We start from the raw sequence: 25,125 nt of genomic DNA, 5'->3' as shown, positions 1-25,125 counted from the left end.
AGTTGCATTATTCGCCTCTGCCTGGCTCATTAGCTGTGTGACCTTGGCCAAGTTATTTCATTGTGGCCATGTTCCCTCAACTGTAGACTGTAGTTTATTACCAAGTTTATTATCACACTGAATTGTACAAGATCTTAATAAGAGAATGGATTTACAGCTTTTGAGTGCTCTGCATTCAAGGAGTCACCACAGATATATTATTTCGGCATCATAATTTCATCTTTTGATTATTCTACACTTCCTGTGCCTGCCTTCCACAGCCAAGTGGAGCCCACACCCCAGGGATACAGTGTTTGGGGTGACAGCTATCTCATAAGCAGGGGACACTGTCCAGGGCCGGGAAAGCAGTCAGGCACCAGAGGGGGAAAGAAGTTAGCAAAATTTGAAGTGTCTTTATTACAACTCAACTGGTTTTTAAAATTTCCATTTCTTTTCAACAAATATGTTTTCTTCCTCTCATGGAACTAAGAACATATGTGCTGCCTGGCAGATGATTTCTGCAACTCTTAAAGTTGGGACTGGGGAAGGCTGACTCACAATTTCTTCCATGGCACGTGTGAAATCTTTCAGGAAAACTTGGAGCCGGGAAGAGCCAGGGGATTTTTAGATGATGTTCTCCATTGCCTTTCAATTAAATTGGTAGAAAAGAATAGATCGATTATTTGCTTCTATTTCTGACCCTTTAAAACTATTTTTTAAAGCAGTAAAATGAGATGGGATGAACAAAAGGCAGTAATATGGAAAGAAGGTCACACTTGCAAAGGGTTTTAGTTTTTCCATCATCTGAATTATCTGATCTTGGGGAAACCCTGTGATGCAGGTTTGACCTGTGACAAGGACAAAGGCTCTCTGAGATTCCATAGCCACTGAGACTTTATATGGACTCTATTCACTGAGTTCTTTGCACTACACACTATTTTTTTTTTTTTTGGATTCACATAGTTCAGCTTTGATTATAATTAAAGTAATGAAAAGGATGAAAAACTAGAACATGATTCTTGTTAAAAGAATACATTTGGGGAAATGTTCTTTGGCTATCCCTGTAATTGATCAAGTGTCTGATGGAAGTTATTTTACTAGATATGCGGTCCCTGAGATCCATGCAAAAACAACAGACCAAGGACCTTAGCTACATGACCTGTTGTAAAAGGTTCAGGGATCAAGTCTGATAGCCTGTGGACAAACATACAGATTCATTCAGTGTCATGAGTTGTCTTTCAAAGTATTTTATGTGTTGTATACAAATTAAACACCCTAATGATGGGAAAGACTGAAGGCAAAAGGAAAAAGGGGTGGCAAAGGATAAGATGGTTAGATAGCATCACTAACTCAATGGATATGAATCTGAGCAAACTCCAGGAGACAATGGAGGACAGAGGAGCCTGGTGGGGAGTCCACGGGGTCGCAAAGAGTCAGACACGATTTAGCAAATGAACAACAATAACAACCATACAAATTAAATATGAAGTCCAATGAGGGTCCCTTACAGATTTGACAAAGTATTTCTTTTAAGCATTTTCCTCATAATGTGCTCTAGAGACTGCAGAAGGCCTGTGGGTGGTGGTCAGTGGCAGCCCTAGAAGTCAGAGTAGGACCTGTGGGTGAGGGATGGGGAAATGCAGGGAAGTGGGACTTGGAGAGGGTGGACCCCAGCCTGAACAGTGGCAAGCACAGACTGCAAAGCTTCCCCAGCTCAGAAAGCAAAGGCACTCCAAAAACTCCTGCAACAGAGGCCAGAGCAAGAGTCAGGAACCAGAAACACCAGCTACAGGCTAAGTGGTCGTCATTCTGATTCATTCCAGAGTTTGGTTCAAATCCTGGGCTCACCACTTCATGACTGAGAGACCTTGAGCAAAGCACTTAAACTTTGCAGAGTCCTGTTTCCCTGTATGTAAGTGAGGAAAAGACACCTCCCTGTGTGTGGCTGGGAGGATTAAAAGATATCACCTATGCTGCACAGCATGCGCACACAGTAGACATTCAACAAAGTGTCATTATTTCATATCATTGTGATTATCCACAATCCAGGGATTGTTAACATCACCCAATGCTATAATTTGAAACACATTTATTCCTTATATTCTAACAAACTATTTCAAAGCCTGTTTTTCAAATACATTATCTAGTTTGAGCTTAAAAAAAAAAAAATCCCTGTATATGTTCTGCTCTGCTTATCAAAGGCTCTCCGTAATGTTGACCCAAGGGTAAGTCAATTACACAGGATACTGTTCTGCCTATTATTCCTTTTAAACCACATTCCTTGTGGTACTGGGTCAATTTCTTTACTTCCTGTTCCCTCTTACCACATTCCATAGCCTAAAAAGATGCCAGTTAAGCTTTAACCCTCCTTTGAAAGTGAATTTTCATCTCTACTCTTTTTTTAAAAAAGTTATTTAAAGTAGTGGCAAGTTCTTTGAGTGCCCTCCAAACCCCAACCCAGGCAACAAAATAGTAATAGGAGAAAATTATGAGTGCTTGGGCCAGAGTCCTCCCGCTGAGCATGATGACTTTGTAATGAACTACGCATCCATAAACGGTTGACTCTTTGATCTCTGGCCGCTTGTACAGCTCTAAAGAGAAAGGCATTCCAGTCCAAACCACACAAAGAGAGAAGGAACACAGGTTATTTATGGGAGCCCACTGACTTTGAGTGTAGCCTGGCTCTTTCAAGATTCAAATACACACATCATTTTGACTGCCAAATCTGCTCCCTCCCCTCATGGTGTCTAATGGGGCTGGAGAGTAGGAATGTCTGATCTCTGGCTTCTCCTTGGGGTGAGAAAGGTAGCTGGTTTGGCAGAGAGACAGACACAACAGTATTTATAGAGACAGTAGAAAATCAACTCCATATGCCTAGGAAAGGAAATCAGAGTCAATCACCAGGAGCTTTAAAGGACTCCTGAATTCCCTTTCCGAGGTTCAGCTTCTGGGCAAGGGTAAACAGGACCTACTAGCCAGCTCTCCAGCAGCACAAAGTCCAGTCTCCACATGTCCTCTCTTACCTGAAGGTGCTCCACCAATGTTGTCACTTTACAGAAGGAAACACTCTCTTTAGCTCCTTGAATTCAGAAGCTGTTTCGCAAGTCTGACTCTTGTATTAGTGAATTTCCTGCATCAGAACTGGTATAAACATGGAAGCCATGGATCCTTGATTCTGAAGTTGTTGAAACTAAGCTCAATGACCTCTTGCCAGTGACTCTAGAGTTATGATGTTTTGGGGTAACAATGCAGTTTAGCTGTGTGTCGATTCACGTTGCTCACCAAAGCAAATCCAAGGTGATAACCACTGTAGTGGGATAGGAGCTCTCTCTTCTCTATCTTAGCTTCCTGTGGATCAAATACCAAAATTCTACGATATGGTGTGAAATGGTAAGGGCTATATGAAGACTTCTGTAACATGACCCCATGAACTGTAGGCGTTACCTTTCAGGCTATGTTTCATGTACACTTTCGTGCCTGTCTTTGTGTTCAGACTCTGGCTGGAAGCCATCATGATGACTAAAGCCTAAGAGAATGTTCAAAGATCACGAACCTTTGGCAGACAGTATGTGAACCCCTGTAGGTATCTGATGACTTTGTATCTAAGGAGTAAATAGAATGAGTCAAAAGTAAGATCCTTTTAAAGGCCTACCCAGTAATAATGACTGAACTGGGGACTGAACTGTTAGTTTAGGCTGCCTGACCCTATGAGAGCCTGCCAGGCTCCTCCGTCCATGGGATTTTTCAGGCAAGAATACTGGAGTGGGTTGCCATTTCCTTCTCCATCTATAATTGGAGGAAACTCAAAACGAAAATTGCTTTTATTAAAGTACTGAACTAGTGGATTTGTTAAGGGGCACACTGACTGAAATCACTCCCCATCCCCACTCCCAACCCCCCCCAGCCAGGCAAGATAGTTGCCACTTGCATGAATCATCTTAGAACAGAAGGTCATGGTAAGGAGCACAGAACTAAAAAGTTACCACCAATGGGAAAAATTTGCGAAAGGCCAAAAGGAGAGAGGAGACGCCGCTATATATGTCTTATCAATCTCCTAGAATCCTCGCTGGAATCCATCTTGGCTGAGCGACACACGCCACCAGAGTTCACCAGGAAGGACCCTGAGTCAAAACGATTGGCCAGGGACCATCTGGAAACTAAGCCCATCCCCACAAAACCTGAGACTGTGAGCCACGTGGCAAAGCAGTCCTCTTGGGTTCTCTTACGCTCCTGCTCTCCATCCAGGTGCCTCTGCCCCCCACGATCTCTTGCTCTGTCAGTGTGTGTGCCCTATCAGACAGTTCATCTCTGAATGTGAGGCAAGAGCCTACTCTCAGGCCCTGGAAGGGGTCCCCCGTCATGCAGTAGATTTATGATCAGAATTTGGGCCAAATGAGTACAATTAAAGCTGGGGGGGGGTGTTGATTTGGTTATCCCACCATTCCAGATACCCAAATCCACCTCCATAGGCTGATCTGGGCAAAGCAAAAGAACCTCAATGAAACTGGCAAACTAATTTTGCTATTTTCGTGGGACCTTGACATAGATCAAAGTCATTATTACTGGGTAGGCCTTTAAAAGGATCTTACTTTTGATTCATTCTATTTACTCCTTAGATACAAAGTCATCAGATGCCTATAGGGATTCACATACTGTCTGCCAAAGGTTCATGATCTTTGAACATTCTCTTAGGCTTTAGTCATCATGATGGCTTCAAGCCAGAGTCTAAACACAAAGACAGGCACAAAAGTGTACATAAAACATAGCCTGAAAGGTAACACCTATATCGACAGAGCTGCCTGAAAGCTCAAAGGAAGAATGGCTAAAAAAATAAAACAGCTGGATATCAGAATGAATACACATTGGAGGAAGAGTGCATGGTTGGACTCAGACATTTTGTTCCACGGGGCTCAAGGAGGAATTAACAGAAGCCAAGCTTTATAGTTTTATAATTCGTTCACTGTCAAGATGATGAATGCTCACTTTATGATTTCATAAAAAGAGAGACTTACCTAGCAAAAAATGAAGAGGAGGCGTCCTCCACTGATAAGTGGCACAGCCTTTTAGGGTGACACCCAGGGGCTCTGGATTGGGGCTCCAACCCCGTCACCTGGACGGACACACAGTGCACAGCACAATCAGTACAAATTCAGGACCTCAGTCTCTCCATCTGAAAAATGCAAATAATAGTGTCATGGTTTCCACCAAGTAACTGCTGAGTAATTAGAAATTTAAGCTGATTAAAACACACAGGAAGGATATAGAATACAATGTATGCATGATGTGAAGAGCACAATGAGTTGTAATCCTATTTACACTTCTGTACGAGTTACCCGAGTCAGAAGTTTTTAACTTCCAGTTTTTCACAAAGCCTTAGTCAGACACTACCAAGGAATGTAAACACAGTAAACTGATCAACCATGAAAAGAAGAGCAGCCTTGTGTAGTCTGGGCTTCCCTGGTGGCTCAGATGGTAAAGAATCCTCCTGCAGTGTGGGAGACCTGGGTTTGATCCCTGGGTTGGGAAGACACCCTAGAGAAGGGAGTGGCAACCCACTCCAGTTTTTTTGCCTGGAGAATTCCATGGACAGAGGAGCCCGGCAGGCTACAGTCCGTAGGGTCACAAAGAGTCAGAAACGACTGAGCGACTTTCACACTTGTGTCGTTGGAGGCAGAAGGAAATCAGGAAAGGCCAACTGAGCATCAGAGACTGAATGAAAGGCTGAGTTGTCTCTGATTCAACTCTCTGCTCCCTCTGTTGGGAGTGATGGGCAGCAGGGATTGCTGGATCATTTCAAGAGCCTGATGCACAGAGAAGTCTGGATTCCATCAGCCATGCCAATGGGAAGTATCCATGGGACTGAGGACCCATAGCGGGAGGCTGGGCCACCAAAGAACATGAAGTGCCCAACAAAAAGATTCTGAAATTGTGGATTAAATCAAGAGGACCTCGTCTGCAGAGCAGGAGTCCAGGATCATTGAGGAACTCCAGGAAACAGAACTTGATTTTGCCATCTTTCCCTACAGTCAGCAGATTTCTATGCTCTCAGGAGCTCTAGTAGTTTAGTTGATGTCAGTAAACTGAGTGAGCACAGAACAGGACAACCTTTAGGACAACATTTCTCCAAATGGAAATCTGTTCACTTCAATTCTTCCTAGTATCCAGAGAAACAGGTTGCTAATTGGAAAGAAAATCATGAATGAAACTATGGAGAAAAAGAATCCTCGAACACAATTAAAATGTGTCAAAACACATTCCTGAGTTTTGACCTAAAATAGCCATTTGCAAACATTTGGTGGTTAAAAAATAAAAATTACTTGGTAATACCTGAAAATCTCATCTTTGAATAAAATAAAGAGGTCTCTAGAACTTTTCCACCCCATGGACTACAACGCACCAGGCTTCCCTGTCCTTCACCTTCATAATTTGAATACTGCCACCCAATTTGTCACATTTTGGAAGAGAGCGTTTATTTAGTAAATTTTAATTTCAAATCAGCAGAACTCCAAAGTAATTCAAAATTTAGAGATGTCAGGATAAGAGAAATATGAAACCACTGAGTCTGAATGATTGAAGTGTTATTGTTTGACTACTGCAAACTACTATTGGTAGCAGATTTATGGAAAACATTATATGATTCAGAGCAACATTTTAATCAATCCGAAGGTTATCCTGTGCCAGCATAATCTTTGTGAGGAAAGCAACTGTGAAACTTGCCCCTTTTTGCAACAGAATTTCTCTCTGGTCCACTGGCTACCAATTAAATTTTCTCATTTATGAAATCCAAATGGTTGCACTAGATAGAATGCAAGAATATAAAATGAGATTTCTCCTAAATGTGAAATAGCTGATGGCATTCACAGTTAAAGAAATGCTGTTTGATACATGATACCAAGGGGGGAAGGGTGGTGGTGAGAGGAATTGTGAGATTGGGATTGACGCATATACACACTAGTAATACTATGTATAACTTGGATAACTAAACAGAACATACTGCATTATGGGAACTCAACTTAAAGTGCTGTGGTAATCTGAATGGTACAGAAGTCCAAAAGGGAGAGGATATACATAAAAGTGGGGCTTCCCTGATAGCTCAGCCAGTAAAGATTTTGCCTGCAATGCAGGAGACCCTGGTTCGATTCTTGGATAAGGAAGATCGCATAGAGAAGGGAACGGCTACCCACTCCAGTATTCTTGCCTGGAAAATTCCAAGGGAAGAGGAGCCTGGTGTGCTGTACTCCATGGGGTCACACACAAAGAGTCAGACACGACTGAACAACTTTCACTTCACTTCACTTCATATATGTATAAGTATGGCTGATTCATTTTGCTGTATAGTAGAAACTTTCCCATAGCTCAGATGGTAAAGAATCTGCCTGCAGTGCAGGAGACCTGGGTTTGATCTCTGGGTTTGATCCTCTGGAGAAGGAAATGGCAACCCACTGCAGCATTCTTGCCTGGAAAATCCCATGGACAGAGGAGCCTGGCCGGCTGCAGTCTGTGGGGTCACAAAGAGTCAGACATGACTGAATGACTGCTACCACTAGAAACTAACACAACATTGTGAAGCAACTAGACTTTAATAAAATCAAGTTAAAAAAATAAAAGTTTTATGAACAGTCAAGAAAAAAAAAAAGAAATACTGTATGAAGTGTACAAAGGTCAGGGGTTCTTGTTTATTTGGGAGAAAATATTTGCAAAAGAAACAACTGGCAAGGGATTGATCTCCAAAATATACCAACAGCTCATGCTCCTCAATAACAAAAAACAAACAACCCAATCAAAACAATGCGCGGAGGACCTAAATAGACATTTCTCCAAAGAAGACATACAGATGACCAACATGAAAAGATGCTCAACATCACTAATTGTTAGAGAAATGCAAATCAAAACTGCAATGAGGTATCACCTCGCACCTGTCAGAGTGGCCATCACTTAAAAATCTACAAACAATAAATGCTGGAGAGGATGTGGAGAAAAGTTCCTATTAAATAAAGCACTGAAACTCTTTGCTAGCTATTGCTGGTTCAATGTAAAACAGATGATATCTGAAGCTGAAGAAATGACAGTTCACTTCAGTTCAGTTCAGTCGCTCAGTCGTGTCCAACTCTTTGGGACCCCATGAACTGCAGCACGCCAGGCCTCCCTGTCCATCACCAACTCCCAGAATTCCTTCAAACTCACGTCTATCGAGTCGGTGATGCCATCCAGCCATCTCATCCTCTGTCGTCCCCTTCTCCTCCTGCCCCCAGTCCCTCCCAGCATCAGAGTCTTTTCCAATGAGTCAACTCTTCATATGAGGTGGCCAAAGTACTGGAGTTTCAGCTTTAGCATCAGTCCTTCCAAAGAACACCCGGGACTGATCTCCTTTAGAATGGACTGGTTGGATCTCCCTGCAGTCCAAAGGACTCTCAAGAGTCTTCTCCAACACCACAGTTCAAAAGCATCATTTCCTTGGCGCTCAGCTTTCTTCACAGTCCAACTCTCACATCCATACATGACTACTGGAAAAACTATAGCCACGTCACCCTCTAAAAGACACATTTTATTTCTCAATGCCTGATGCTAACTGTATAAAGGTATATACTTTTAACTGAGTTGGATTACAAAAGAATACAATGCTAGAAATTATTATAATATATTAACCCTGCTTAGAACAGTGTTATGAGTTCTACAGTAATTTAATAAATCAACAGAGGGCATATGGAATTTTTATTAGCCTTCACTTTCACTTTCTAACACATTTTCTCTCTGAAAATGGAGTATGGGGGGAGGCCAGCAGAGGGAGCTGTCCAAAACCCAAGGCCCACTTTGTGTTTTAGGGAAATTCTCTCCACTGTACACACTTGTTCAGAGTATCTGTCTCCTCATCCCCCAACCTAAGGAAGCTGGAAGAGTCAGATCCTCCTCAGATCTTCTCCTTGCCTTTCCCCTCATCACTTTTCAGCAGTCCTGGAAGCCAGGGCCCAGACAGGTGCCCTAAGCCCCTCTCTAAACCCCAAGGAAATGACTCAAAGACAACGGGATGGTTAGATGCAGTGATGGTGGCAAGGATGGCAGTGGCCTCGCCCTCATCACATTGCTCCTGCTGCTTGATTGTCAGAACCCAGCTGGCTTTGCCCAGGGACCAGTCCTGGTCTCAGCAGCTCACAGTCTGTGAACCCTCAGTTTCCTAGTTCAGGTCAGCTTCCTGCAATTTTCAGCAATTAGGAACTCTTCCCAGAGCAAATACTTAACCTTTATCTTGTTCTTCTGAATCTTCTGTTCAAATCACCCAAAGACTAACCCAAACAAATACCACCAAATACACATACAACAAGGCAATCTAACTTATTTGCATTTTCATTTTAAGATGCAATGCAGAGTTTTCTTTTGTTTCTGCGGTTGCTGTTTAGCTGCTAAGTCATGCCCGGCGCTTTGCAACCCCTGGACTGCAGCTTGCTTGGCTCCTCTGTCCTCCATGATCTCCCAGAGTTTGCTCAAATTCATGTCCATTGAATTGGTGATGAAATCTAACCCAAGAGTTTTCTTACCAACTGTTTAATATTAATGGCCAGAAGAAAAGTTTAAAATATATATATACATACATGACTATTTTAGTGATAGAACTATTCTCAGAAATATGACTATAAAACCATCCCGGTGAAAGACATTCAATTGTGCATATCCGAATATATAGCAAAACATGCTGTCTCTTATACTGTAACTTAGTCAATGCCTCCTTTTTCTCTTGGAACTATTTCCAGAGTCTAAATAAAGAACCCCAATCAAACAATGACTCAGCTCTGAATCACTTTTGAGTCAGCCGTCTTTCTCTATTAGAATCATGTCTGTGACTTTGCTCATAGAAGCCTCTCTATTTATGATAGTTCTTTATCGATCCACAGGATCACCTTTTATAAGTGTCCAGGTCCCTGACCAATTCTCCCCTATTATTCAAACTTAAATTCAAAACACAGTGTCATGGAAACCCAACTAGCCTTTCAAATATATCCAACATAGTTGGAAGATTGAAAAGCACGAGTCAACACTTTAAAATTTGCCCAAAGACACAGCCTTCCCAGTGCCTTGTCTAAATGGGGAATCTCTCTAGATACAGGCATAGCATCCTTCTCCCTCCATCTATCTCCCAAGTAGTCAAATTGGCACTGGAATGGGAGTTAGAGAGACGTAGAAAAGAGAAATAAGGCCCTAGAAATAGATTCTCTGGGGGTAAAAATGCACTGCCACCACTGCCTGAAGTTAAGGATTGAGATCACATCGTGTCCTCTGTATTGAAGTTTCATTTTATTGAGTCAACATGTTAGAAATAAAGGTATTTCTGGTTAGGGCCAAGACTGCAAAGTACTTAAAAGTCAGGATGTGGATCACAAAGAAAGAAAGAAGTGCCCAGGAAAGAACATTTGTTTGAAGACTGGTAAGATTAAGTCTTTTTTTTTTTTTTTTTTTAAAGTACAAATGAACTTACTCATGTTTGAAGGCAAAGGAGAAAGAGTCAAGTGGAGGATAAAATTGAAAATAGTTGAGAAAGTTCCTGGGGGTTGGTTTGATAGGATCCCAAGCTCTGGCTGAGAGACTGGTGTAGAAAAGAAAATGAAAGCACCTCCCTCTTTCCTCCTGGCTTCAGGGAACCATGAACAAAAGAACTCATTGTTCCCAAAGGGCAGTCGCTTAGGTCTGGGCGTGGCTTTCCCCTCCATCCATCCTCCATTAGTCCTTGTTTCTCCCTTAAAATCAATTTGGCACCGGGAGGGAGAGAGAGACAAGAAAGAGAAACAGGACCTCAGAAATAGGCACTGTGGAAGGAAATACATGGCCACTGATGCCTGAAGCCTTTAATTCCCTTCATGAATGAAATGCCACAGAAACGCTGTCAGACAGTCGAGGGCCTGAGTTTGTTGAGTCTGTTTATCTGAAATTAGATGCAAAGGAGATGTTTGACTTCCAAGAAATAAAATGAATTGTCATGGTAGAGAAGATTTCATACAGGAAATGCTATCCCGAAGCCTTGGAGCTTGAGCCCCCTCCCTCATAACTACCTACTGCAAATTATTTTCGTAATAAAAATGAGCTCCCAGAACAAACTAATTACATGGGAGAGCAACTTACACTTTACTGCAGTCTTCTCAATATTTTTTTTTTCATCAAATGTGAGTTAGCCAAAGTAATTACGCAAAATGATTAGCAAAGCTCTTTATTGAATATGGATCCAAGTCATTAAAAAACTAGAGCATTTCTTTTGAAAATGGCTTTAAATCTATATTTTGTCCCAAGCGACCGTCTATTTTTCCTTCAACAATAGCTTTTTGGGGACATGCGGCAATCTAAGAGACTGTAACCCTTATCCTGAAATAATACCAAGCTCCTTTTGCCTTTCACGAGAGAACACTCTCTAAGTGGGTAGAAAGTCGGTAGGAAGGTGGCTGCTTTTTTGCAAGAGACCACTGAAAGAACAAACTGCTGAAATCGCAGTGCAAATAAATCATCTGAAGTGAGACCTGGGAATTACTTCTACTTTTGAAAAAGATGAGACCACCAGGCTATGTACGCTGTTTTTCAATTCTCAAGTAACGCTGGGCTTCTGAGAAGTAATGGTCGGTTTTGAAGGCATTTGTATCTCCTCTTTATACCTTTACTTTTTAAAATATTTCGGATATTTAGGAGTAAGCAAGGATAAAACCCGTCTGACTGAAACTGCATTTTCCCATGTGAGTTACTTAGGTTTAGTTGGAAAATCCACAATATAAGTTTAGCATTTCTCTTTTTTTTCCTTAAAAAAAATTTTTTTTTTTTTTGCAATCTTGGCACTTAGGCTTGTAGAAGAATTTGACTACTAAAAAATCCTCTAAAAAGTAATAAAGATGGAAGTTAAAGTTCATTTCTTGTCTTGCACTGTTGGTGGGAATGTAAATTGATACAGCCACTATGCAGAATGGTCTGGAGGTGCCTTAAAAAACTAAAGACAGGACCACCATACAACCCAGTAGTCCCACTCCTGGGCATACGCCCAGTGAAAACCATAATTCCAAAAGATGACTGCACCCCAATATTTATTGCAGCAGTGTTTACAAAAGCCAGGACATCGGAACAGCCTGAATGTCTATCAACAGAGAAATGGGTAAGAAGATGTGGTGCATGTATACAGCGGAATATTACTCCACCATACAAGGAACAAAATTGTGCCGTTTGCACAGATGTGGATGGACCTACAGTGGCATGCAGAGTGAAGAAAGTCAGAAAGAGAAAAACAAATACTGCATATTAACACATATACGTAGAATCTAGAAAAATAGTACAGATAAACCTATTTGCAAAGCAACGATAGAGACACATTTGTAGAGAACAAATGTATAGATACCAAGCAGGGAAGGAGTGGGTAGGGTAGATTGGGAGGTTGGGGTTGACAATATATGCACTACTCTGTATATAGAGTGGATGGCTATAGAATGGATGGCTAATGAGGGTTTGCTGTATAGCTCAGGGAGGTCTATTCCATGCTCTATAGTTAACCTAAATAGGAAGGAAATGAAAAAAACAGGGGGGGTTGTATGTGTGTGCACGGCTGATTTACTTTGCTATATGGCAGAAAAGTGAAAGTTGTGCAGTCGTGTCCAATTCTTTGGGACCCCATGGACTATATAGTTCATGGAATTCTCCAGACCAGAGTACTAGAGTGGAAACCCATGGATTCTTTTTCAGCTGAGTCACCCGGGAAGCCTAAGAATACTGGAGTGGGTAGCCTATCCCTTTTCCAGAGTATATTCCCGACCCAGTGATCAAACTGGGGTCTCCTGCATTGCAGACAGATTCTTTACCAGCTGAGCTACCAGGGAAGCCTTGGTATGTATATGTACATGGCAGAAGCAGGCACAACATTGTGGAGTAACTATACGTCAATAAATTTTTTTTTTTAATTACAGTTCTTCTGAAATGTTTCTGGTGTGGATATTAAAACATTAAAGAAAAAAATAGAAATAAAATTCATTTATTGAATTATTAAATTTTTATTGTGTGTGTGTGTGTGTGTGTGTTTGTGTGTGTTAATTGCTCGGCCGTGTTAGACACTATGACCTATGACCGCTAGGACCCCATGGACCCCACCAGGCTTCTCTGTCCATGGGATTCTCCAGGCCAAGAATACTGGAATGGGTTGCCATTTCTTTCTCCAGGGGATCATCTCAATCCAGGGATCAAACCTGGGTCTCCTACACTGCTGGCAGGTTCTTCACCATCTGAGCCACCAGGAAAGCCAAACTTATACATGGAGATAAAATTGGTTGGTATAACTTTCTGTTATTTCATTAGAATTTCATTATTTAGATCTTCATGGAAAATGCAGCTTCTAAGCACTTTGGTGTGGCTATTAGCCTACAAATGAACCAGCTGATTCCCCGCACCACCACCCCCCCCCCCCCCCCCCCCCCCTCCGATCTTTCTTCCAACAGACATTTATCATGTGGCTATTTTGGCTCAAGCACTGTGCCCATTCTTGGATACATAGTAAAAAAGGAAATCACCAGGTCCAGCTTTTATGCTCATTGTCTAGCGAGGAAAAGCCCTTTGCAAGGGGTGCTGGTCCAATGTTCTCTTCTTACAGAGAAACTATCTCCTTCCTATGTCATCAAGCTACTTTGAGCCCCCTTTCCCCAAACCCCACTGCTTCTCCATCACAATGAAGCAAGAAGGGGAGCACACACAACTATGGTAACTTGACTCTCACAGTCCTTGCTTCCTGAAGAATGTAAAGATAAGATGCTTACTAAATGTCTCCGAAATGATTGTGTGTCTGCTTCACCTGGGCCTCCCCAGTGACTCAGCAGTAAAGAATCCGCCTGCAATGCAGGAGACACAGGAGACATGGGTTCCATCCCTGGGTTGGAAGATTCCCTGAAGGAGGAAATGGCAACCCACCCCAGTATTCTTGCCTGGAACATCCCACGGACAGAGAAGCCTGGCAGGTTACAGTCCATGGGGGTCAAAGAGTTGGACACAACTGAGCACCTGAGCACCTGCTTGCTTCATATAAAGTCGAGAAGAGCTGAGTAAAGTTTTGGAAGCATCTGGACATTGTCAGAGGATGGAGGTGGGAAAAAGAGGGAGGCAGATGGCCTCCTTGTCTATGAAACAGGACCCTTACCCCTTTGCTAGGGGTTCACTACAGTACTGCAATACCAATTTGAACTTGCAAAGTATATTTCTGTCATTTGTGACATTAATCACAGCCTCCCAGTGAGATGGGCCATTTTATGACTTTCATTTCCCTCCACAGAAATGAGACAAAAGGTTAAATGACTTTCCCAAAGTCCATAATAGACTTGGGACCTGGATTTGGAGTTTATAAATCGCTATCCTGTACTGAGAGCACTCAACAAAATGCTTAACCTTGCCCCCTCCCCCCAAAAAAAATCAGGGCTCAGTTTTGCTGTTTAATTAGAATTAAGACGCATTAGGCAAGAAGACAGCACTTGATTCATAGCGCAGTGACATTATTTTACTGCTGTTTCAGTTGAAGAACTCAGTGTTCTTCCAACTTCTCAAAGTTTTCAGGAGACAGTCCCTGGATTACCACCTCAACCTGTGTTTATTCCCAAATATCATATATTAGCAAAACTGCCCTAAAACAAGTGAAAGTGTTAGTTGCTCAGTCATGTCTGACTCTTGGTGACCCACATGAACTGTAGCCCACCAGGCTCCTCTGTTCATGGAATTCTAATACTGGAGTGGATAGCCATTCCCTTCTCCAGGGGATCTTTGCCACAAGGATCAAACCCAGGTCTCCTGCATTGCAGGCAGATTCTTTATTGTCTGAGCCACCAGGGCCCTAAGAAAATGCTAAATACTACTGAGGAAAGAGTCACAAAGAGTTGGACACGACTGAGTGACTGAACTGACTGAGGGAATAATGAAACTTTTAGGAAAAGGGGAAATACTCTCTTAATAATGAGAAAGCCATTTACCCTAATTTGGCTGGGATAGAATTGATCAGCTAGAAAATCCACTAGAGTAGTAGTATTCCAAAATCTAAGATTATGAACATGTCAGGTTCCCTAAACTGTGATGGTTCCAGAAATAATTTCTTTTTTCATTTTCCAAACTGACCAGTTATTCCGTAAAAGCTAACAGAGTGCCAAGGAATGGACTTTTGTTATTTCATCAGATTCCCTGGAGACTAAAAGTTCTCCAAAGGCAGGAGTAATGCCAGTCCCAGGGCAATCCTAACACGAGGCAAGTGAAAGTGAAAATCGCTTGGTCACGTCTAACTCTTTGCGACCCCCTGGACTATCCAGTCCATGGAATTCTCCAGGCCAGAATACTGGGAGTGGGTAGCCTTTCCCTTCTCCAGGGAACCTTCCCAATCCAGATAGAACCCAGCTCTCCTGTATTGCAGGCGAATTCTTTACCAGCTGAGCCACAAGGGAGACATGAAGCAAGGACTGAACAAAACACTCAACCTAGTGTGAATCCATCTCTGGTGGACTGTGCTGCCCTTGGAGACTTTTAAATTTTAATAACATGGATTGGAAGCAAATCTTTACAAATTTTTTCTTCTTTACAACTTAGGTTTGGGGCATTCCATAATGCATTCTTATTTCAGACAGTGAAGTCAGAGAAAAATGGCCATTTCGGATGAGAATTTGAAAAGCAACATATTCCCAGTAAAACTGAATTTGGTATTGGTTTTAAGGGGGAAAAAATCCAATGTACTCTTAATGATCCTGTCAGATTTGCTAAGCATTGCCAAAGCTTTAAAGTTTAAATGCCACCTAAGGGCTTTCAGAAAGCTGCTGTATGGGGACAGAAAATGTTGTGTGGTCTGGATTTGACTTTGGTCAAGACCAAAATGATGAGTAATGGATGCAGCTTCATATTGCCCCCTGGTGGTGTCATGCTCAATGACGCTCAGAAACGTCCTCAAGGTAGGGGTAAAACAAATAAGATCTCTGACTTCCTTAGCAAGGAAGGTTGCTTTCTTGAAGCAACCTTCAAGAAAGGCTTCTGGCTTTAGACTTACAAGCATTTAGTTTCAGGCCTTCCTCAATTTTCATACATCTCCTGTATTCCACTTCTCCAAAGCTTTCCCTGGGTAGCAGGAAGGCAAACTCCTTGTGGGGGGCATTTAGGATTTCAACAAACCCAGCAACCCCCAGAGACAGCCCGTGTATAGGATGGTGTTGAGCAGTGGGACTATCCCAGGTCCTAAAATCAGCACAGAGGAAGTTTCCTATCGTCCGCATTCCTAAATCCCCATTCCTCAAACTCCCACACCCCCACCCCAAGTATGACAGGGTGGCCAAAGGACCACTGAGCTCCCGTTTGGCTTCAGCAGTCATGAACTTGTGGTTTAGAAAACAAGAAAGCCTTTTGCACCCAAGGTTTCTCTGTGCCAAGATGGGTAAGGAGCACAACATTATCTGTCATTACCAGGTTAGTCCAAAGAGAGCTGCTCTGTCACCATCTCTCTCCCTCCTCCTCTAGGGATACCCAGATCTCCTCATAAGCTGAAGCAGTCATTAAACTGGGAGTACTTCCCCATCGACCAGGGAGAAGAAGGATGGCTTTAAACCTCAGGAGCATTTCTTTGTTCTCCTGAATGCTTGGGAACCTGGGCCAAGTCCCAGAAGACTCAGACCTGCCTTCCTCCAGCATCTCCTTAGAAAAGGCTGCCTACTCCCAACCAAGCTCCTGACTCGTAGACATTTCAGACATTGGCTGGACAACAACCTGGTCTCCGGAGCTTCACATGGAGGTCCTGATCCTAGCTGGGATTAGAGGCTGGGCAAATAGGACAGCACAGGAAAGAAGAGCAGGAACCCTGAGGCTTTGCTAGTCTATCAACGTGTGCAGCTGGGGATGAAAAGAAGGCTTTCAGAGTCCATGGGAAGAAGGGACGGCAAGGCTCTTAAACGACACGTCTGTACAAGGAAGGGTGGACTGAAGCTGGCAGTGACATTCCCGATTCCCTTGTCCTACAGTGATGACTCAGTTGATCTGACTGGTTAAGTGGGTCGGCCCTTTCTCCCTCCCTCCCAGACTCCCCTCCCCGACCCGGCCCTCCCTATGTGTCCTTTCTGAATTTGCAGGCTCAGTGGAGTGGACAAGCTATGTGACCTGACCATGACCCCAAACTGCCTCTTCTGGTTCACATGTCGGAACCAGCAGGGATGCTGAGCTGGACAGTGATGAGGAACAATGGGACTCAGTGCCAGCTCATATCATGAACTCAGGGCTTCCAGACCATTGGCTGGGACACCCCAGCCTGAGGGCTGCCAAGAAAAAATGATAGAACTTAGTTCTCTTGGCCTCTGTTATCTGCCAGATAAATGTATCTTATGGGGACCATCCCTTATCTTGGCAGATCCTCTCCCTTGCATCAGGCCAGGTGATTTCCTCTGGAGGTTCCCGACACCTGCCCTCACCACTTTCCTGCTTCTCTCAGGTCTCATTCTGACATATAAGAGGTCACTGTGGGGTAGGCAGGGTGTTTCATCTTCTTTTGGGTCAGTCACACAATATACTGAGACAGTTACTGGAAATTCAAGCCCTGTGGCTTCTATTTCTCTGTTGCTTTGTCAGAGCCATTACGTTTTATAGTCTCTCCACTTTGTCAGCTTTTGCTTTTTGAATGCACTTCTGAATATATATTTGCCAAAACAATTTTCACAATGAAAAAGCAATAAAGACTTATAAATCCACAAGGGGAGCACAACCCAAAGTACTCCAGCTTGTTTCAGTGTTGTGGTTTGGAGAGTATTCTTTTATATTGCTACAGAGTCAGAAAAGTAATTTTACCCAAGGAGTAGCTTGTGAAATGATGGGTTTTTGGGAAATCATACAACTTGGCTTCATGTCATTATTTTAATGGATCACAAAGCAGTTTATCTTCCCCACTTTCCAACTGGAAGACGTTATTTATTCAGAGGTGGTAAGATTGTTGTATTTAATGAGATAAAGTGTTTCAGCCTGGTGTTCAAGTCCCTGTAAAACCTATCTACCTAACTATTCCTCACCATGGACCCCTGATGCCCCTAGAGGTAATTTTCCTTTTGGATCCTCATTTATATGGTGTTTATCACTAGCACAAAGTGTGTACACATGCTGTTCCTCCCCTAGAATATAATTTCCACCTCTTTCATACATCTAGAACGTACCTATGTTTCCTGGTCCAGCTCAAATCCAGGGCAGTGTGCAGAACTCACTCTCTTTGCTCAACCCAGCTCTGACCTCTCAAACACACACAAGGCACTGACCTGTCACTTCGCCTCTGCACCCAGCGATTTGTTTTCTAATTAGACTGCAAGCTCCTTGTACTTTTATGTTCCCATTAAGCGCTGAACCCAGGGACATGCCTATCTCAGGTGCTGAGTAACTAGATGATGGAGTTCCTGGGAAACAGCAGAGAAGCCAATGCAAACAGGATTGTGGGAAGACTGTTTAGCATCACATAGAAAAGTGAGCTGTAAGTGATGCTAAATGCTGGCCGAGCAGCCTCAGGGTAGCAGGATCTGACCCTTCCTTTCCCATACAGACACAGGCTGGGTTTGCAAAGCATAACTTTTAGTAGAAATCAGGAAAATACTCGAAGAGTTTGATGACTCAATCCACTAAGACAGCATAACTTGATGATTCTGGTTCAAAATGCAATTCAAGCAGAGAAGGGCCTCTGTTTCTCATTTTGCTTTTCATGTCCAGTCAAAGGCAGATGACTCTTGATTCTCCAGGTACAGGTTCTAAGTTTTATTGTCACTTTATCTCACTTGCCTACAACTTCCTCATTTATAAAATGAGGGATCTGGAATATTAAATTGTTCTGCAGGATTCTTTATATCTCTATTCCCTATACCCTTATAATCTACTTTCTTTTTCTTCAGCTCTTCTTCTCTGACTTTCACCTCATTCATCAATTTATTACCCATAACACCCATTGCTACCAGGTGAAAAAGGCATTTTATCTGTTCACCAAGACTTGTAAAAATGATATAGAGTAGCAATTTAAAAATAATTAAAACACAATTCCTTGGTTTTCAGTGGGTCATCACTCTGTTGGTCTTCCTATAGTAATTTAGATTTTACAAAGCAAGTGTTACTTTAAATAGATACACCTGCTTTGGAAAAAAACACCAAAAAAAAGTGTGTGCTTTTCTTAAATATATTTTAGATAGTCTCCTTTTTTAAGCACCCACAAATATGACTCATTAGGAGAGAAAAATACCCATAGAAACCAAATTCGGAAAAGAATATAGATTCTTGTGATTAAACAGAAACAAAAAGACCACCTCATTTTCAAAGGATATTAATAATAATGAGGGACTTACATTGATATTTATTGGAATGAGATAAAAAATGACTTTTAAAGGCTTTAATGAAAAGAAGCAGAAAAGGGAAAGGTTTAAGAATTCACAAATAAAAGGGGCATCCTGGTGGCTCAGTGGTAAAGAATCTGCCTGCCAGTGCAGGAGACACATGTTCAATCCTTGGGTCAGGAAGATCCCCCGGAGAAGGAAATGGCAACCCACTGCAGTATTCTTGCCTGAGAAATCCCATGGACAGAGATACCTGGAGGGCTAAAGTCCAAGGGGCAGCAAAAGAGTCAGACACAACTCAGCGACTAAACAACAACAACACACACAAAAAGATGAAAATCTGATCCCTTGACTTGCACAGGGCTTTTGATAGCACCTGCTTAGTTGGGACATACATGCCATGACTGACTTTTGAAGTCAGGAGACAGTACAGTTAATCCAATAGTTCCTCTCTCCTTTTGTCCTGCTCATCAGCAATGAATTCATCCCAATAAATGTATCTGCAACACACTCAGCTCCTTAATATCGCTAACTTCATTATGCATAACTAAATGAGAAGGGTGACAGAACCACTCGAAAGACTTTAACACATTATAGTAAATTTTATATTCAGAAAAAGGTTTAAAGGCCTATTGTTTTCATTATATAAATTCCAGAGAGTTGAGCTCTGAAAATTCTAGTGGATGTTGGGCTCTGCTAATTGCTGTAGAACTGAGGCAATGGCTGCATTCTGGGTGTGACCTTGGAATGGTCACTAGCCCTGTTGAGTTCTGAAATCTGGAAAATAAGCTGGTTTGGTGTTTCACTAAGACTGTTTAGAATGACAAATTTGTGCACCTCCATGCTGCATCCTTTTTTTGCCTTCCAGACCTAAGAAGACAGCTCTAACTTTCAGGAAAACCTAGTTTTAAATAGACATACACATACACTCTGCATCCATTTTATCTGATGGCTGTAAGTGCAACATCTGTCATCCTTCCAACTTTGGCAAAATATTTAAGTAAATTACTGACGGTGAACATCACTGCCAAGCTGAGGTATGATACCGTTCATTGCTACAACCTAAGGTTTCTCTCCAATCACCAGAAGTTTTGTTTCACAGGACTTAGCGTGTGCTGATACTTCCATAAGAGTTAATGAAGTAGAAGCTTTCTCAAAAATGAAAATAAAAATTAATGGAAAGTTTGCTTTTCATTAATCACATCACCAAATCAATGTTTTAGATCAAGCTATTCTGTAACAAGATTCTAAATTATGTTCCCAAGAATTTCTGTGTAAAACATTTCCATATGGTAAGAGTCTATAAAATTTTATAACACATTCACAAATCATTGTGACAAGGAACACTGGTATTAATTTCTTAAAGTCAATGTCTTTTTTTCTGATATAATTTTGTGATTTTATTTCCTTTTGCTTTGAAACTTAAAAAAAAAAAAAACAACACCCAAATGGTTTCTTAGAAAACCAAAAACAGATACAGAATCAGCACCATAAATGAACAGATTACATAGTTCTCATGTATATAATTTTTAACCTAAAGTGTCCATTCTTAGTCTATATTACAGCATTCATTCTATTTCTCTTGTGTTACTTATAGTCAGCTACATTTTGTAATTTATTTGTTCATTTGGTGTTTGACTCTCCAAGTACAAGTAAGCTGGTTCAGGAAAACGAAACTTCTCTAGGCATCCAACCAGAAAGAGATAGTAACATTAATAAGAGAATTAGAGGGTTACCAAAATGTTGAGACGGTGGGAGGAGGACAATGAAAGTTTGCCATTAGCCTGAATGTATAAAATACACAACTAATGAGAAGCTGCCGCACAGCACGGGGAGCTCTGCTTAGTGCTCTGTGGTGACTAAATGGGAAGGGGGTCCAAAAGAGAGGGGAGGCATGTGTACACTTAGCGGATTCACTTCGCTGTACAATAGAAACTAACACCAGAGACGGCAATGGCACCCACTCCAGCACTCTTGCCTGGAAAATCCCACAGACGGAGGAGCCTGGTGGGCTGCAGTCCATGGGGTCGCTGAGGGTCGGACACGACTGAGCAACTTCACTTTCACTTTTCACTTTCATGCAGTGGAGAAGGAAATGGCAACCCACTCCAGTGTTCTTGCCTGGAGAATCCCAGGGACAGGGGAGCCTGGTGGGCTGCTGTCTATGGGGTCGCACAGAGTCGGACCCGACTGAAGCGACTTAGCAGCAGCAGCAGAAACTAACACAGCATTGTAAAGAAATTAGACTCCAATAAAAATTAATTTAAAAAACAATGGTTAATAATAAAAGCAACAAAAAGGGGCGAGGGGGGAAAGAAAGTTGGGAACTTTCTGAAGGCATAGGAAAGACTGGTGATAATCATAGCTGCCTGAATCACCGAAACTAGTGATGATAGCAATACCAAGAGCTGCTGGAAAATCTCATATCTGCTGGAGCCCAGACACCTGCCTGGAGAGCAGCATTTGGCTTCAGTTACTTTCCACATCTAGTGAGAATGTATCATTGCCAGAATCTAATCTGAAGCCCTCCTGGCAAGGCATTCTGGGAAATGAGTTCTTAGGCTTCCAGCCCCCATGACAGTGGGTGGTGCGTAGAAAGGAGTGTTTCCGGCTGCCTACAGATAACTCTATACAAGCTCCAAATGAGAAGGATCCAATCTGCTTTCATGTTCTCTCTCTACTGAGAGAGTTCATAAACTTTTGAGTCTCAGGATCCTTTACATTCTTAAAACTCTTTGAGGATACCTATGAGGGTTTTTGCTTACATGGCTTATATGTAACAATATTTACCATAATAGAAGACAAAATTGTGAATATTTAACAGTGTTAATTGACTTCTCTGGTAGCTCAGATGGTAAAGAATCCTCCTGCAATTTGGGAGACCTGGGTTCGATCCCTGGGTTGGGAAGATCCCCTGGAGGAGGTAACAGCAACCCGCTCCAGTATTCTTGCTTGGAGAATCCCCATGAACAGAGGAGCCTGGTGAGCTACAGTCCAAGGGGTCGCAAAGAGTTGGACATGACTGAGCGACTAAGCACACCACAGTGTTCATATACCAATTCATTTAAAATAATAATGAAATCTTTACATAGTAACATAAATTTAATGCTTCTTATGAAAAATGGCTGTAATTTTCCAAAATTAAAGTAGTGAGAAGAATGGCAATATTTTATGTTTTTGTAAATCTTTTAAATGTCTGGTATAATAACAGTAGCTTCTCTATCTTCTATTAAGATAGTAAGAACAGGAGTGAAAATGCAAGTAACACTTTAGGATTGTCATGGAAGTAATTTGGCCTTTGACGACCACTTGAAATTTCTCAGGAACACTCAGCTTCCCTAGACCACTTTATTAATCACTGCAAAATCACATCCTTAGGACCAGTGGTTAAGAATCCACCTGCCAATTCAGGGGACACAGGTTTGATCCTTGGTCCAGGAACTAAGACCGCATATGCCTCAGGGCAACTAAGCCTGTGCACCACAGCTACTGAAGTCTGCATACCCTAGAGCCCACGCTCCTCAAAAACGGAACCCACCACAAGGAAAATCCCACATACTGCACTGCCACTAGAGAGTAGCCCCTGCTCGACACAACCAGAGAAAACTGGCAAACAGCAGCGAAGACCCAGCACAGCCATAAATACATAATCAAAATTAGAGAATCACATCCTTAGCCACTAGCCTCATCACCTGACGTGACAGATGTGTAAAAGCTACCTGATGAAAGAATTAACGAGTAAAAGGCCATCACATTCCTGCACGGTTCCCTTTCCAGTGTTTGTACATGTTGTATGTGCCACAATCTGTACATGTTTTAAAGGAAGCCTTCCTCTTGCATTCATTCTCACACCTCAAAATTCTGTTGCTAGAAAACAAGGAGCATGAGAGGCCAGGTTTCAGAACTGACAGAACTGGATTCAAACCAGCCTAAGGTAAAACTGTAAACCAGATGAAATGTTCAGTGCCTCCCTCACCCCTTGTCATAGAATTAGAATATCCTTTTCAGAGGGACCTGCAAGATCATCATTCCTCCCAGTGCTTGAGGCACAGTTTTACGAAGCTCTGTTTCCCGAATTGGACAAACTAGTGGAGGCAGGGGGTGGTTGGTAGTGTCAGAAGTATTCAAAGCCATGGAATAATCCTGGAATGTCAATTTTATTTAAAGTCTCCAGGGTAACAATCCTTAAACAATTATATCAAAACAAAGGTACATTATGAAATGCATCATAAATTGAAGTGTTGTCTTAATTCTGCCCCTCTTTCTGCTGTGTGACTTGCAGAGCAGTAAAGAAGGCAATGGTTTGGTGCTTAGCCATGTGACATGCTTTAGACAAGAGAATGGGGGCAGAAATGACAATGTTCTTCTTCTGACCCAAGACTCTATGAGACATCATGCATTTCTGGTCACCCTTCTTGTGATCCACCTGAGAACCTGCTTCAGGTAGTCTGGTCCAAAGTGAATGAGGAGACCTGTGGAGCTGACTTCAACCCAACCTAAAGCCTGGAGCCATGCCAAACAAATCTGAAGAACTATGAGCAAGACAAACATATACTTGCTGTTTTGCTCCTTAAGATTTTGATTTTGGTTGGTCTCAGTACCTAGCAAATGTTGACTAAAACAGAAATTGATACCCAGAAGTAGAATGTTAGTAATAGATATCTCCCCAGCACTGGCTATGAGATCAGCTGACAGCAAACAAGGAAGGAAATCAGTATAGGAGAAGGGAAAAATTGTGACTTATGTGATGTAACTGATGAACTAATTGATAAGACTGTGCTCTATGGTAATTCAGAGGACAGAGAATATTCATGACAACTTTGTGGGTGAGAAAGTTTTGAGGTAAAATGTCAATAGAATGAACTGGTTCCTTTGGTAAAGCACTATTAGAAAGAGACGAATTTAGAAAAGGCCAGTTTGCAAACAGAATAGAAAGCCCAGGAATTTGGGGACTTGTAGGGTTGGGAAATAAAACCGTTTCTTATCAAGTCAAAGATGAAGCCAGTACGACATGGCCTTTGGAATCGAATGGTGAGTATGGCTTGAGCACAAGGAATTGACAGGAATCAAATACATGGAAAATTTGCAACAGTTTTGAGATAATTATATTGGCAGGACTACCACCAGCTTTAATTAAAAGAACCTGTGACTGGCTATAAAAAGACCTAAGGGCAACCAACAGTTCACAGGCAGAGATGTGACCGAGACAGCTTCTCAGCTACTGGGAAGGATACATTCAAAGCAACCAACCTTCTTCAGATGGTCTAAAAGGAAGGGCCTCCTGGCAGATAGCGCCAAGAGCAATGGAGAACCATGGAGTAGGACCACGGAGAACCCACGGAGCAGAACGGGCCAATCAAGGAACATTCTCTTGTTGATGACCAAGCAACATTTTCACAGGGCAATTTCAGAATTATAGTTGGTTAACAACTACTATGTGCCTCCCATCCTGGATCTGTCAAATGTGTTTGGCATTAAACCTCTTCCTCTTCCATCATTAGATGTTAGGTACATAGAGATGTATGTATGAGCATAGAGGTGGGCAGGTAGCTTGCCTTTTTAGTTTGTAAGTCTCCAAAACTAAAGAAGTCTCTTCTGGCCATGATGTCACTCATACGATTCAGGACTTTGAGCCTGATGTTGGGATGAGGTGAGACTTTGAGGAGTCTCAGCATGGAGTCTCACATGGGGGTGAATAATCATGGTCAAGAGAGAAGGCTGTGGTTGACTGGATAACTTGTCTCAATTCTTCATTTTCTCCTGTGATTTTGCACTACAGTAAAGCACACTGAATATATACTTGTCCTACTGATTTGGGGCTCGAATTATCCCAAGTCAACACCAG

The sequence above is a fragment of the Budorcas taxicolor genome, chromosome 13 (genome assembly GCF_023091745.1).
Source record: "Budorcas taxicolor isolate Tak-1 chromosome 13, Takin1.1, whole genome shotgun sequence".
Taxonomy (NCBI): Eukaryota; Metazoa; Chordata; class Mammalia; order Artiodactyla; family Bovidae; genus Budorcas; species Budorcas taxicolor.
The sequence above is the reverse complement of the archived record's forward strand: the minus strand, read 5'-3'. Positions refer to the sequence as shown.